This window comes from Tenrec ecaudatus, chromosome 5, assembly GCF_050624435.1.
Source record: "Tenrec ecaudatus isolate mTenEca1 chromosome 5, mTenEca1.hap1, whole genome shotgun sequence".
NCBI classification, from domain to species: domain Eukaryota; kingdom Metazoa; phylum Chordata; class Mammalia; order Afrosoricida; family Tenrecidae; genus Tenrec; species Tenrec ecaudatus.
In genome coordinates, this window is record NC_134534.1 from 96,489,865 (window position 1) to 96,507,076 (window position 17,212).

The window sequence follows — 17,212 nt, forward strand, 5'->3', positions numbered from 1 at the left end:
CTTCAATTCCTGGCATGACCCAGGTGTCTTAGAGCAACTGTGTTTTCTGTATGGGTTTCCAGGGCTCAGTTTACAGGGGCCGATTGACAGGCTGCTTCTCATAGTCAACCCTGAGTGTACACAAACTGCCGACCCTATCGTTAGCAACTGAGTGGGTTACCAACACGGAAGCAATCCAACAAATTCCATTAAATAGTAGAGCCAAAAAGATACTTTGAGTGAAAATATATATATAACCAAATTAAGTTATTTCAAATCAATTAATTATATAACCAAATTAATTAATTGAGGACATACAAATGTCCTCAATTATTCAACGGATCATAATAAAATGCTCTCTACAAATTCTAGTTGCTGCTGGATGTTAGATGTTTACCAACTTAAGTAAGATGCTTACTGAGCACCTGGATTCATTCTATAGAGTGAGTTCAATGATTCTCAGAAAATTCTTCTTTGCTGTTGTTGCTATTATTATAAACATGTTGCAGAAAGAACCTTCTGAAGTACAGTTAAGAAAAGAAATGTGAACAGGATGGGCCTATCTGAAAATTACGGTCGTTAGATTTCCTAGTGGTGACAAGAGGCATTTCTGAACAAGTACTGATTTTACAAATTCCATTTCAAGTAGTCTTACCACTAGACAAAGGGGTCTAGTCAAAGGCAGAGACCCGGTTGATTTGAGAAATTTCAAGTTTATTTTGCAAGTGCTGAAAGAAGAAAACAATGGTCGTTGCTACCTCAAAACTGCTTTAAGGAGTCAAGAACAATCCACATTATATAACCCAAACTAGGTGGCAGGTTAAACTCAAACGAACTCGCTGCCATTTGCACCCTGTAAGACAAGCTAGATCTGCCCCTGTGACTTTCCCGGATGGGAGCTTTCAGGGAATACAAAGCCCTGTCTTTCTCCCACAAAGCTGCTGGTGTTCCCAAACCACTGACCTTGCTGTTCGCAGCCCACCACCTCACCACTGCACAACCAAGGTCCCTCATGTGACAGGTGGGGGCAAAATAATTAAAAGTTTTTGCAGCTGGCAGAGGAAATAATGAACATGTTTACAGTGATCAGAACCCTAAAAGTCCGGTGAGCAGGCTTCACAGTAAAGCAATCTACATTTTCAATTGATAGCTGCATTTCTCAGGGCTGTGAGACTGACTCCAATTCTTATCTAAACACCTTTGCTTTTCTTGCCTCCAGAGTTAGAACATCCTTACTGATCATGTTTAAAAGAATTTTTGACTGTAGCGCTTTGGATTTTTAGCAGTTAAATCACAATAGCTAAGCATGCCAAACTATGTTACATTTCCAGAATTTGATTAACGACAGACTCTTTCGCCTCCTCTATCAATGGCAGGAACTCTTGTTTGTCATGTTAGGTACCATCAAGTAAGTTCTGAATCTTAGCGATCGTGTGTACATCAGAGGGACACACAGTCCGGTTCTGCACCATCCTCACAATTGTTCTCACGTAGTCACAGGCCCTGTTCCAATTCACTGCATCAAAGGTTTTCCTCTCTTTCCCTGCCCCTCCACTTTAGCACACAGGATGTCCTTCTCCAGGACTGATCTCTCCTGATAACATGGCCAAAGTATGTGAAACCAAGTCTGGCCAGCCTTATCTGTAAGGGGCATTCAGCTGTATTTCTCCCAAGACACATGTATTTGTTCTTTAGGTAGTTCATGGTCCTTTAATATTCTTCTGCCAACACCATAGTTCAAGTGCATCTATTGTTCTTTGGTCTTCATTCCTCAAATTCCAATTTTCACATGCATGTGAAATAGTTGAACATACCACTGCTTGAATCAGGCCCAATTGACTCCTCAAAGTAATATCCTTTCCTTGTCAGCACTTCAAAGTCTCTGGCGGCAGGTTTACCATTTTTTTCTCTTGACTGCTGCTTCCATGAGCATTGGTTGTGGATCCAAATAAGATGAAATTCTTGACAACTTCTATCTTTGCTCCACTTAGCATTATGTTACCTATTAGTCTAATTGTGCGGATTATGGTCATCTTGAGATGAAATTGTAATCCATGCTAAAGGCTGCCATCTTTTAGCTCTGTCAGCAGTTCTTTCAAATACTCCTCACTTTTAACAAGTAAGATTGTCGTATCTGCATATTGCAAGGTTGTTAATAAGCCTTCGTCCAATCCCGATGTAGAATTCTTAAATAGAATTTTTCTTCATATAATCCAGGTTTCCTGATTATTTGCTCCGCATTCAGATTGAATAACTATGGTGAGAGAATACAGCACCTTTCTTGATTTTAAACCAAGATGTATCCCCTTGTTGCATTGACACAACAACCTCTTGATCCGTGTCCACAGAGTTCCCATTCTTCTCAAGGCTATCCATAGTTTGTTATGCTACACACAGTCCAGTCTTTGCATAGTTAATAAAACACAAAGAAACATCTTTAAGGTAGTCTCTATCCTCAGACAAGATCCATCTGACATCAGTAATGATATCCCTTGTTCCATGTTCTCTTCTGAATCTAGCCTGAACCTCTTGTAGCTCCTTGTCCATCAGTGAACTGCTGCAAACATCCTTGGATGATCTTCAGCAAAATTTTACTTGCATGTGATGTCAATATTACTATTCTATAATTTGACCTTTCTATTGGGTCACCTTACTTTGGAATGGGTACAAACATGGAGCTCTTCCAATCAGTTGGCCAAATAGCTGTCTTCCCAATTCCTTGGCATAGATGAGTGATTACTTGCAGTACTTAATCAGCTTGTTGAAATATTTTAGTTGATATTCCATCAATTCCAGGAACCTTGTTTTTATCTAATGCATTCATTGAAGCTTGAACTTCTTCTTTCAACATCATTGGTTCTTGTTCATATGCTGCCTCCTGAAACAATAGCATGTTGAGCAATATTTTTTGGTAGAGTGACTGTATTTTTTGTATCTTCTTTTGATGATCCCTGCATCATTCAATATTTTGCCCATAGAATCTTTCAAGATCAAAACCTGAGCCTTGAATTTTTTCTTGAGTTGATTTCATTATTTCTTTCATTTGCCTTAGCTACTCTAAAATTAAAAGCAAGTTTCAGAATTTGGTAGTGAGACTTTATGTCAACTTGAATTTGAATGAAAGTGTAGGCATGAAGTTCAACCTATTAATCAGTTCACAGCCGAATGATGCCACCCGTGAGTGTGGCTTTTCTAAAAGAGAGACACTGGGGAATCCTCTCCTCTCTTTCTTCCCCTTTGCTTTCCTGCTTGCTGGGACTTTGTGCCTGCCTCCAGGCTTGTCCTTATGTGAGCAGCCAAATCCTGAGAACTATGGGTGTCCTGCCATATTCCAATGACTTTGGATCCATGTAACTCTGCACCCACCAGTCTGTGATCTTCCTTCATCCTGCTTCGCCTTTCTACATCATTGGCCTTAACTCTGAGTCTGAAGAGGGCTTAGGCTAGCTTCTGATCCATGGATTTAAATTGTACTAGACTTCCTTTGTAATGTAAGATTACTTCTTGATATAAAGTTCTTTCTCCTTCTACGTATACCAGTGTTGATGGTTTTGTTTCTCTAGACAATCCATGAAAATACACAAAGTATCTTCTGACATCTACTTTGATCTTCATTTCCTGTATTTTTAGTGACCTTTTGTTTTCTTTGAGAATGACATTCTTAATGCCATCCTATAGTTTTTTGGATCATGTGTCATTACTCTTTAATGCATCAAATCTGTTATTAAGATGTTCTCAGAATTGGCTGGGATAGATTCTAGGTTCTCTTTAGGGACAGGTGGACTTGATCTCATTTTCTTCAACTTCTATCTGAGTTTGATGATGTGTTCAATAGTCAGCCTGGACTTAGCTATTGATATTGAGCTTTTCTATCATCTCTTCCCACAGATGTGTTCAATTTTATTTCTGTGTATTCCATGTGGAGAAACCCACATGTATAGATACTGCCTTTTGTGGCTGCCTTTGGTGAAAAAGATATTTGCTATGAAAAAGCCGTTGATCTTGTAAAATTCTATCATGCTATCTCCAGCTGCATTTCTATCACCAAGACCGTAAACTACTCCTGTTTCCTACACTTTGCTTTAAACTTTTGTATTCTGATCACCAATAATTATTGATTCATCTTGACTTCATCTGTGATCCATTTCATACTGATGACCTTGGTAAATTCTTTCATTTCTTCATCATTAGCTTCAGTGGTTGGTGCTTAAATTTGAATAATAGTTGTATTGACTCAATTGCCTTGTGTGTGGATATGTCCTATCACTGACAACGATACCTCTGAAATGTCGTTTTGGATCATGGCCGCAATGCCATGCCTCTTGAATGTGTCATTCCTGGTGTAGTCAACCGAATCACTTTCTGAGTCGTTCCTGGTGTAGTCAACCGAATCACTTTCTGACTCAGTTGGCTAATAACAGTCCAGTTCAGCATAGCAATGCCTCAACTATCAATCTTTATGTGTTCCATTTCATTTAATGACCTCAATTCCCCTAGGCTCATATTTCATATTTCCAAATTCCAGTTATTAATTGGTTTTCCCAGCTGTTTCTTTGAACTTTGAGTCGTGCCCTATCAGCAAGTGAAAGCCCAAAGGCCATGCTCCCACAGGCTTGCAGCCATGTGCATCACATGATCGACACTGCGTTAACAGGGCAGCTCTCTCCAGTCACATTTTGAGTGCTTCCCAACCTGCGGGGCTCATCTTCCAGCACATTCCCTGACAGTACTCCGCTTCTCTTTGTTAGCTTTTCAGGAAACGACAATGTTTCCAGGCTTTCCACGGGTTTGCAGTGCTTAACTCCTCTGACATGGACAGCCGACCCCTTTGCCATACTATGCTCTTCGTGTGTAGGCTCTGTTCTTAGTCTCAAGGAGTGCACTGTAGAACCCAATAATGTCACTTTTAACTTCATTTTGAAATAAAAGTCAAACTTTTACACACATCACACACATTCAATGTTGACCACATCAATTTAACAGCATAAAAATAAATACACACAAAAAATCAGACTGATTTTTTAACAGCATATAAGTAAATACACACAAAGAACCAGAGCTGATCCTCACTCATGGCAACCCCGTGTGGTACATTGAAGAAACGTGTTTTCTTTATGAAAGGTTGTCATTTTTATGATTGTCAGACCTTTCTTTCACAGCACTATTGGGTGGATTGAGGTCACAAATCTTTAGATTAGCAATGAACTGCATTTTTTTTACCACCCAAAGACTTCTGAATAAATATTTGTTTGTGACTTTTAAACAGTGAGATTCCTAGCTACCTCCATGATATAATGGTTTCACCTATAAAAACAGCAAGTATTTCTGGGTAGTACAAAAGGTTATTCACTCACTTGCTAAACTAGAGGTTAGTGGCTTGGGTCCAGTCACAGGGAACTTGTAAGAAAGATAATGGCGATCTATTTCCAAAAAGTCAGTCATTGAAAGTTACAAGGAGTCAGAGTTCTGCTCCGACACTTGGGTCACTGTGAATTGGAACCAACTCAATGGCAAATGGTTTGGTTTTGAAGTAAATGACATTGTTCTTTCTTCTCTTTTCCCTTCTATCTCCAACCATTTCCTTTCTGGGATCTTCTTTCTGGAAGCATCTTTCGTAACATACTTAGAGCGCAGAGTGTTGTGTTCTTGTTAAGGCAGAATGAAAACTTGGAGGTACTTACAGAGAATAGCTGAGCTAGGGCCACATGCTCTGTGAATACGGCTGAGCAGGCCACTTCAAACAGATAAGACTGCATTAGTGCTTTTAAATCTGTCCTTGGGAATACGCTCATCTGAAACCATTGCAGAGCCAAATCAGATGAATGCTGCTTTCACAACTAAACGAATGCTCCAAGAGAGCAGCTCTGAGAAGAATACATTTGAAGAGCCCAGAGAGCAATTTCATGGAAAGCAAATTGGGTGCTTAAGTTATGGGGAGAGGAAAAAAAGATGGGAACAGAAGAAGGAAATTATAAAGCCTATTTGAACAGGCCACACATTAAGACTACATAATATGTTTTATGCATGAGTTTGATAACTGAAAAATAATTATTGAATATAAACATTTTATAGAGAGAGATTTTCCAAATTGGGATTCTTCATCCAATAAGCCTGCATAATTTTAATATTTATCTCTCATTTTGTATATAATTTATGTATGCAAAGTTTACATAACCCCAACACTTAAGGTGCATGAAATACAACAATTCAGTCAAATAACTAGCAAGAATTTAGGATGTATGCACCACATTTAAAAGCACATCAACTCTCTTCTAAAAGACTTCTATGAATAGATTATGTTTTCCCCTGTATTTAGATGCTACTGGATGGATATTTAAATGCTTGGAAAATACCTCTAAATCAGGAATTAGGCTTTGGAGCTACAAAGAATTATTTCATCCAAGTGCGACATGCAATCGGGAACTGAATCAAGGGTGACTGCCCTGAGAAGAGTAGGCTACGTCATGAGTAACCGCACATTTCTTTCTGATCCGTTCTTTAAAGGAGAGGACACTGGACTTGGTCTTTAAGAGTATGTAACCCAGAGATCCTGCTTACAGAAATACCAAATTGTTCTAGGTAGCAAAGCCCAGAAGACTTTTAGGTATGGCTTAAATTTTTAAAACAAAAGATAAGAAACCTACAGAGATGTCTCTAAGTTTTCCTTGACAGTATTATGTTATGCTGAGAGGTTCAGGTACACACAGAAAACAAAGGCAGAGGACCCTGGGATCTTTATCAAGGTGTTTGTTATTATTCAAGTTTGAGGTTTTAATTCACCCAGAGCTGCATCTAAAGAACAAATCTACTTTTCAGTGTGTATATATATGTGTGTATATATATATATACACACATATATATATACACACACATATATATATATATATATATATATAACCTGATGGAACATCATCTTATCTTAATACACGTGATGTGCACATGAGTCGAACTGATTCATTAGAAAATAGTTTATTCTCAGTTACTAATTGTAGACTACACAATAAGGACAGTAAATGCATGTTTTTGTTCTTTTGTTTTTCTATCAATTGACATTTTCTGTGTGCTTCTTCCCTGAACAATTAGAATTATCTGTACAAATTAAGTACTGGGCCTTCTCTGTGGTTAACGTGTTCTTATTGTCAATATTTTACAGGACTTGATTTGGGCTAAGGAGCCCTGGTGATACTTATGCATCAGAATGGATTCAATGGCCATGGGGGGGGGAGGTGTAGTCAGTTTCATGTGGGACTTCTAACTGCAAGGTCAGCAGTTGAATCCACTAGTCACTTTGAGGAAGGAAGCTGAGGCTGTCTGCTCCGTCTTCAGAAATCCATGCGAGCAGTTCTAGCTTGAGCCACAGAGTTCCTATGTGTCCAAAATGACTCAAGCTCAGTGAGTTTGGTTTGATTTCTAGTGTCATTTAATATAAAATAAGGAGATCAATTGTAAGGTGTATCCTTGAATCAATTTGTACATAACTTGAGCCAAGTACCTACAGTTTTAGGAAGAAAGCCCTCAAGTCTTTTCAGGGATTTCAAAGATGCCTAAGCACCATGTGATGGGGATTGTGAGGAACAATTTATTGGAAGTAGAGTTGGTTCTTTATAAATGAGGAGGTGAGAAGAGGAATTTTCAAAACAATAAGAGCAGCCAGGGGCTGAGTACAAGTACGTCAGGTGGAAGCAATCAGGGACTTGTAAATTACCCCAAAATACAAACCCACTGCCAAAGAGTCCATTCCAACTCATATGTACTTCTATATGTATATGGTTTCTGAGGTTTAAATCCTTTTTTAAAATCATTTTTGGGGCTCATGCAACTCTTATCGCAATCCATATATCCATCCTTTGTATCAAGCATATTTTTACATTTGTTGCCATCATCATTTTCAAAACATTTTCTTTCTACTTGAGCCCTTTTAGAAAGGGCTTATCCACTTCTCATTTTTCCCCTCATCCCCACATCCTTCCTCCCTCATGGACCCTTGATAATTTATAAATTATTTTTTTCATGTCTTACGCTGACCAATGTCTCCCTTTACCCACTTTTCTTTTGTCTATCCCCCTGGGAGGGGGTTCTAGGTTGTTCATTTTCATCGGTTCCCCCTTTCTCCCCCCACCTTCCCTTTACCCGCCCAGTAAAGCTACTATCAATATTGGTCTTGAGGGCTTTATCTGCCCTGGATTCCCTGTATTGCAAGTTCTTATCAATACTCATGTACATGCTCTGGTCTATCCAGATTTGTAAAGTAGAATTGGGGTCATTATTTTGGGGGGCAGGGGCAGGAAACATTAAAGAACTAGAGGAAAGTTGTCTACTTCATGGGTGCTATATATACTGCATTCACCCTGACTGGCTCGTCTCCTCCCTGTGACCCTTCTGTAAGGGGATGTCCAATTGCTTACAGATGGGCTTTGAATCTCCACTGTCCACTCCCCCTCATTCACAATGATACAATTTTTTGTTCTGGGTCTTTGCCTGATACCTGATCCTATCGACAGCCCATGATCACACAGGCTGGTGTGCTTCTTCCATGTGGGCTTGCTGCTTCTGAGCTTGATGGTCGCTTGTTGATCTTCAAGCCTTTAAGACCCCAGACACTATGTCTCTTGGTAGCCAGGCACCATCAGCTTTCTTCAATCTTGATCAGAGCAGATGGCTTCATCTTTCTCTCTGGGAGCATCTGGGCTTTGTACCATCCACCCTGCACTTAGCGGTGCAAAGCTTACCCAGCAGTTCCACAAAATCCATCAAAGAAAACATGTGTAAGTAAAATTACTTAGAGGACATTATCAGCCATTTATCCTCTAATATTGAGCAATTAATTGATGCATTAGGTAGCAACTGTAAGGATGTGGATAATTGATGTGAAATAACAACTAGGTAGCTTTCTCATCTGTAGAAGCAGGCAGAAACTTGAGGGCACTATTGCTTCTAGTTGAGGCTGCCTGCTGCTGGGTCTAAAATGAATACATAATACTAAATTGTGCCCCCAAAGGCACATTAATTTCTTCAGGGAAAAGATTTTTATTATTAACTGGTTCAGGACCAGTTCCAAGCAGTGGTTGTCATTCTCATGAGTGCTGGCTTTTTATAAAGCAGGCAAATGCAAGATATTGGAGTTGATTTTATTTTATTAGATCTATATACAGCTCAATAAAATTAAGGTTGACTTTCATGATATGTCACATTAAGTTGAAGGATAAACTCTGGCTGAAATTATCAAGGGAAACTATAATTTGGGATATCAATTTTAATACTTCACAGATAGTATATAGAGAAAAGTAGATTGTTTCCTTCATTTCAATTAGTATCATAACAATTTCAATCAATTTTAACCTCAACCCAAAAAGTTAGCTGAGAAATTATCCTCTTTTCTAGCTGACTGCATGCCAAGTCACTGTAGCTACACTGGATCAAATATATGTTTACCGCAAGAGTATACAATTGAGCATCTTATGGGGAGTTGTTTTCTGTTGGTTTGTTTTTCACTAAATAATTTCCCTTTAACACTATTGAAAAGGTTTAAACTTCACTAGAGTGACAAAAAAAATCTACCCAGACAAATTTATTTTATTTTGTGTAGGCAGAATTGTTTATTGGTTTGTGATTTAATGTCCCTCTCGTTCTATGTACTTCTGGATACCAAAGGTTTTGCCAGCCCCAGGATCATGGGGACCCAACGGACAACAAGCGAAACACTGCTCCGTCTTGTAGAAGTCCCTGACCAGTTGTAGATTGGACCTTTGTTAAATGTCAATTTCTTGTGGGTTACATTTCAGAAACACATCACCCGGCTTTTCTTCACAGTCAGTCTTTATCTGGAAGCTCCACTGAATCTTGCTCAACATCACAGCATCATGCTGTGATGATCACGTCTCATATGAAGTGCATGCTCCTGAAATCAAACCTGAATCTCTTTCTTGCATAGAAGGTGAAACTCTAACCACAGAACTACCGCTGCCCTGTAAGAAATAGGATAACTAGAGATATGTACTAAATGCAAACATTTAAACCTTTCTCTAAAAGTTTGGGTTTTTTTCTTAATTTCTTTGTTTTATGAGTGGTAGACATTTGTTTTTGTTCCACTGTGTATGTACTATTTACTGTAATGTTCCATAAGATGGATTGATTTGTGTACTACTATGTGTAATGATGAAATAGCTTCTGTGGTACTCTCTAGTAAGTGTTGCACTGCTAACCATAAGGTCAGCAGTTCAAACCCACCAGCTACTTTGCAGGAAAAAGAACAAGCTATTGGTTCTTATGAAGATTTACAGCTTCAGAAAACCTTTATATAGTCACTAGGAGTGTGAATTGACTTGCTGGCAATGGTTGTGATATCCAGTGAAACAATATAGTTCGTGTTTATTGATTAATTACTATATGCATGGTTTTGTACTATTAGATATTCTATAAAAATAAATATATTCGTTTTATTTTCATTCAATCTTTCCTAAAACAGATCATCATTAAAAAGTATACTATGAAAGCACTTAAAAATAGGTAAGAAAATTCAATTTTAAAAAATTCCACACTGCCAGGCATATTTTTGAAGTCCTCTTGTATACGCCAGCTATTCAGTTAAGGCTGATCAGTGAAAGAGAATCCTAGGACATGGTTCTATTGTTAGGTTTCTGGGTTGGTTTACCACAGTTCTTGCTTGTCAACACTGAAAGAATTCATGCAGCAGAAGTACTTTTGCAAATCCAAGTAACTTTTATGAAAGAAAGGGAAGTTTCAGGCATTACAGAATCAAAAAAGTACATGCTATCCCTGGAAAGCATACATGGCTGCATGGTGGGGACCTAGGAAAGTTCGCAACTGAAAATGAATGCAGAGCAGGAAAAAAACACATGAAAAGAATACTTGATCCAAGTGTGCGAACCAGGAGCAGGAAAGCCCAAGAGAGGTAGAGGGCCATGAACAGGCCTGCAGTCACGTGGAAGAATCTCACCCTCCGACATGTAAGAGGGCACCAGAACAAGAGAAGATTGTCGCTTGCCCACAGGCTGGAATTTATCCCCTTATTCCCACTGGGAGGAGGATGCGTGGTTGACAGGATTGGCAGAATTTAGGCATACCTATGTGATGCCTTGTAGCTGGTGCCTAGTCTGTGTACCCAGGTGGACCTCCTACCTGGGCCTAGCTGGCCTGGGTCTGAGCATGTTCAGTTTGGATTTTCCCATAAGTGTCTAATTATTGTGTCTGATTCCCTTCCCACTCCTTTATTGTGGCCCTCCTAATTTTTGTTTAGGGTAGGCATTAAGTGAAGACAATCTCCCTTTATCCCTAATCTATCTGCGTGTTATTCCCCGCTGAAGGAGTATGGACCCAAATCATTGAGGATACAGGGCGCAGACGGGCTTCTGGCTACTTCCTGCTGATAAATGGGCAAGAAGTGGGGCTTTAGGTCCACATCCATCCTGCTCTCTTAGAGGGGTTGTGATACACTTAGGGGCCCTTGATGGATGGGGTTGAGGTGATCCAGATAGTGGTGATCCTGGGGATGGTCAAATTGGCTCAGGGCCATTAGTAATATGATGGCTTGTGGCAGAGACAAACCCAGCCAGCAGTTTAAGTAAGTCTATGGCATGAGTTATGGGATGGCAATGTCCAGGGAAGTATTGGTTAGTATCATACTGGAAGATATCAAAGGAAATAGTAGGAATTAACATTGGATTGACAGGCATAGCCTACAAGTTTACTTGATACACAGGAATTGTGTCATCGCATTTACCTGCTTAGACTGTTGCAGGTTTGAGGTAAACTTTTCTACAGAGTACTTATCTGTCTCGGGGTACTGACAAAGCACCGTCATAAGGCCATCTAATGGTTCATGTAGGTACTGATCTTGCTGCATTTTATCTCAGTCCGAGGCGCCCAGTGTCAAAGGTTCCCACGGGTTTCCCTGTAAATGGTGGATCCATGCACTCTCTCCTGGAACCTCAAGAGCAGTGGGGGTAAAGAGAATTACTGGGAAGGAACCTTTCCAAACTGGCTGGAGCTGGGAATTGGGTGACCCGTCCTTTTAAGTTTTTTTTTAAGAATTAAGTCTCCAGGAAGGCACAATGGGCTAGTTATTCCTCCCTTTGTGCCTAGGTAAGTCCATACATAGAATGCTGTGGGGGAAATTCTGAGACATAACAGAGTCATTGGCAGTGCATCTTTCCAGTTCAGCTGCATCACTTGTGTCAATTTCCTGAGGGTTAGTTTTTAAGTGTTTTCAAATTCACTCTACTTGCCCTGAGGATTATGGTATCTAAGGACAATGGAGACTGTGTGATCCCTACAGTGTCAAGCTACTGCTTGGAGTGTGAGGAAGGAGGTTAGGAGAGAGTAGACAGCACCAGCTAGGAGAAAAGTTACAGGCCTACCTGCCAACATCCATGCACAACAGGTTTCCAGACCAGTGACAGCAATCATTTGCTGCTGGGCCATCTACTGGACTGGCTCAGTCTAGTTAGCAATTGCAGGCTCACTAGCAGACCACTCTTCTTTGGTCTTCCCCATCAGTCGGAGTGCTGCCATTGGCCAGTTTGTTTACAAGGGTAGGGTGGTCCTCAGGAGGTCCATTTCTATTAGGCAATCCTTTGCCCAGTGGCCCAAATGCCGACACACATGGGCTTCGTACCCTGTGCTGGGGTCTTTGGAACCTGGGAGGCGGTCGGTGGGTCTTGATGAGCTGTTGCAGCCACTACCTTGAGCAAGCCTAGTTTCTTTCCTTTTCTCCTTCTCCGGAACCTCTTGTTCTTTCTGTCTCTATTGTGCAGGTTTCATTGGCAATAGTAACCATCTGAAAATTTCTTAGCTTTCTTTAGTATTTGCTCTTTCTCATATCTGTCATAGTTTGTCCTTGAATTATCATTGCATGCCAAATCATAGGCCAGGGTGAGGGGCTGAAAAATGCCTATGTACTGTTCTGGATTTTCTGAGTAGCTGCCTAGGTCACTTGTAATCTACTTGAGTTTAATTAGGGGGGAAGGCTTATGACATCCGAGAACCAAATTCTCCGGCTTCTTCTACCAAGCTAGGCCTTTTCAGGGCCCTCTTCCTTCTCAGGTGCTACAGGTTCAGTGACAGGGCAGTGTCGTTGGGCTAAGGCCCTTTGTAGGACAGTTGGTGCATTTGGAACAACGGTTTCTCAAGAGGAAATATGCCTGAACATAAGTGACTTCAGCCCATTTGCCCATCACCTTGAAGAAAAGTTCAAACTGTATTAAACTAGGGAGGGAGAGTGGGTCATGTTTGGGCCAGGATTTCCCATCATCCAGAATGTACTGGGTCCAGATGGAATTGGAAAAAGAACACTCATTTCCACTTCTTTAGCATCTGTGGATCAAAGCTAGACCAGGAATCACCCTCTGACCTGCAAGAGCACACCCAAACAAGAGAAGAGTGTGGCTTGGCATCAGCCTGGCATTTACCCACTCCTATCCCCAATAGTGGAAGGGGATGTGATTGAGGATATTGGCCAATCCTATTGGCTGAGTTTATGCACATGTGTGGGATGTCATGTAGCTGGTACATAATCTGTGTGCACAGGTGGAACTCCCACATGGGACTACGTAGCCTGGGTCTGAACATGCTCAGTTTGGATTTTCCCATAGGTGTCTAATTAGTGGGCCTGATTCCCTTTCAACTTTTATTGTGGCCCTGCTAATCTTCATTTCTGGTAGCTATTCAGTGGAGATAATCCCCTTTTATCCCTAATCTATCTACCTGTCATTATTAACTTTATTTTTGAAACAGAGAAAACTAAGACCCAGGAAAGTTAGGTAATTTCCTCTAAATAATGCATTAAATTATGGCAAATACTTGAATATAAGTCCACCCAAATATCATCTGAGTCACCTGATATTACCACAAACACTGAAGTAAAAATGTGCTGAAAAATCTTGGCTTATACGTGGGTACATACGGTCAATGGCAGAGTCAAAACGGCAGCCCTGTCCTCTTACCCCACCATTTGATCCAACCACAGGTGTCTGAGAATTGAAGACCTACATGAAATGCTCTAACATGTCAAGGAATTGCAAACCATGAAAAAACCCTGATCAAGTTTTACAGAAAAAACTAAGACCTAATTGCAGTTACAATTTGGTTTAGCCACAGGCATGTCAGAAAGCTCAGGTGTGTGGGTCCTTTGGCTTCCTCTTCTGCGCTAATAAGCCATGTATTGAGAGAAGGACAAGCCCTACAAGTAATTAGTAAAAACCCAAAAGATGTTTCACATTTCTCTGTCTCTCCTGCTCCCTCCTGTTCAATAGTCAATGCAAGAAAAATAAATGAATAAAGCAGATGAGACTCAATTGTTCTCCATCATTTTAATATGCTTTGAGACTAAAGATTAAGAAATTTGGAATATATCTAACTGATACATTATGCCTGTGTGAAAATTATATATATATTTTTAATTCATATATGTAAATTAGGTTTAAATATTAAATATTATCTTAAACTACATATTTATATATTAAATTAGATATTGAAATATGAACATTATACACTTAAATGATATATTTATGTATTGAAAATTATATATATATATATACTATTTTTAAAATCCAAAGCTCTTTGGTATTTAAGTGTAGAGGTAAGCTGATGTATTACAGTGTACATTTGATGAATTTTCAGTAAATCTCTTGTGTACCAGGTCACCATGGGTTGGAGCCAATTTGATGGCACAGAACAAAACAAACCAAAAAATTATTAAAAAACTGTGCGACAGCTGCAAAAATTTCTTTGTTAATGAACTATTGAAAATTCTAGAATGAAAAAAAGAGTTCTCAAATTGTACAGTTGAAGATAAATCACACTATTTAACTGGATTTGGTCAGAATCCTCATCAATATCAAATGAGGTACATGTGAATATCTAGCTTCCACGTCAAATGATAGTGGGAAGGTGCTGTGGAACACTTCAAGCGAGCACAACCTTGTTTTATCTGTAAGTGACTGGGCCAAAGCACATAATTAGTGAAGAGCAACGTTTGACCCCTAACACAGTGTTCTTTTCTTCACTACACAACTTTATTGAGTAATTTCCCCCCACTGGAGCAAAGTCATGGTGAGAACAATATTGACTTCATTACCATTAAGATAATTTCAAATTCTCTTTCCCACATACACAGACATCCACCTAAGCTTAGTGAAATAAAACTATAAATTGAAAGTTCAAAATTAAGAAAAAGGCTCCTTTTTTACCTTGAAATATCTATATAATTCCCTCTGCTTTTCTCTCCTTCTTGACTATCAATGTACCCTGCAGATATAATTAACTGGCTTATTTCAAATTTTCTTCAGTTGCCTACTCCCTTTTGGTAGCCCTGTGAAAATCAATCTTTTCATGATAACAAATTTGATCATTCTCTAAGGAATCTTGTCAGTTGAAGCAGACGTTTTCCTTGTCAATTATTATCAACTTTAGATGCTGTGATTTATTTTAGATTGAGTAGAAGATGCTCGAAGCTCAGCTACCCGAGGCATACAGATATGCAGTCTGGTCAGACATAGCACAGACTGATGCTGAGCAGCCAATTTCTCTGCCTGGTTGTGTTCATAATCCTTACATACTTATGCATTAGGGTACACTCTCAGTTCTATTTGGCTGCGTTAATTCTTGTAGTCCAAATATTTAATACACTATTAGCATAGAGTGATTCCAGAGATTTATAACATTGTTTACTATTTTTCTTTCTCATCCACTGATTAGAAAGGATACAATTCCTCATCGAAAATAAAGTACACTAAAAATGATAGGATTTATATTTGTTTCCAAGGTAACAAGAACTCATTCTTGATCAACTTTAGACATGTTGTTCCTTCATAAAATGATAGGCTTTGGTAGTTAGAACAATAAATAACATGTACTTGACATTACAGTTGTCGAATGAATATATGGTATACTACAGGAAATAAACCCAATAATTTTCTCATTATTCATTTCTAGAAGAAAGGACCATACATTTTGTTTTTCAATATTTCATTTTAATCGGGCTGAATTATTAAAATTAAATTTACAATGACCACATTTTGATATTATAATTTTTACCCATTTCTTATATTATTTTCCTTATTTAAAATTTTTTAGAAATATTGAAAATTAAATTCTTGCCTATAATACACATGCATAGCATTGTACATATTATAGTTAGTTATTTACATATAAAAAGTATTTCTTCAGCTTGCCTATTTGAACTTGGAATATGTTCACTTCTAAAGTATGTGTGATGTTCTTTAACATGCTGACATAAATTGCTCAGACCTCAATTATTCATTATAACTGGCATATTACCACTGTAAATCCATCATCTGTCTATCTTGATTTGCTAATTGAATCCCTAGAATCTATCTCACCTTCTCTGGGTACATAATTATATCTCTATCGGAGAAACTATGGATTGCAATCAGCAATTACTATACTATAAGATAGAAATCAAGGGGCAAAGTGGAATGAAAATTCCTCATAAATGGGACACCTAGTGCTATTGAGCTGATTGTGGGATATGTCTTTGGAAACTCCACTCTGTTCTATAGGATTGATATGAACCCATGAAACATATGGGGAAGGAAGATAATTTTAAGGGATTATAAACTATTGTCCATTAGTTTATTGATTTTTTTAAATAATTGGCATAAAATAAAGAAAAAGAATCAGCAAAATAGGGTCAATGTATAAATTTGGTTGTATGTTTTATTTCAGTCACATTGCCATTGATTTTACTTGCTGTTGAGTCCTCAATAAGATGGATCCTTTCAATCCATACAGTTTTCATTGGCTAGAATTCAGCAGCTAATTGCCTGGCCTTTCTTCTCTTGTTTTTGCTAAGTGCCTGTTGAGTTGATTCTGACATCTAGCTTCCCTAAGTACAATAACATGAAACTACTCAAAGTGCTGAGCCATCGCCATAATTGTTCTTGTTCTTCTAGCCCACTGTTACAGTCACTCAGTCCATCTTGTCAAAGGCATACCCCTTTTGTACATTTTGTGAAAGACATACCCACGCATGATATCTTCCTCAAAGAATATTGTGTCTCCTGACAAAATCCATGAGACAAAGTCTTGCCACTCTTGCCCCTAAAGAGCATTCTTCCTGTCCAAGACAAATTTATTTGTTCTTTTAGGAGTACTTTGAATATTCTTGGCAGCACCCTAATTCAAATGCATAGATTCCTCTTCTGTCTCCCTTATTCAATGTCCAAATTTTACAAACATATGAGGCTATTGAAAT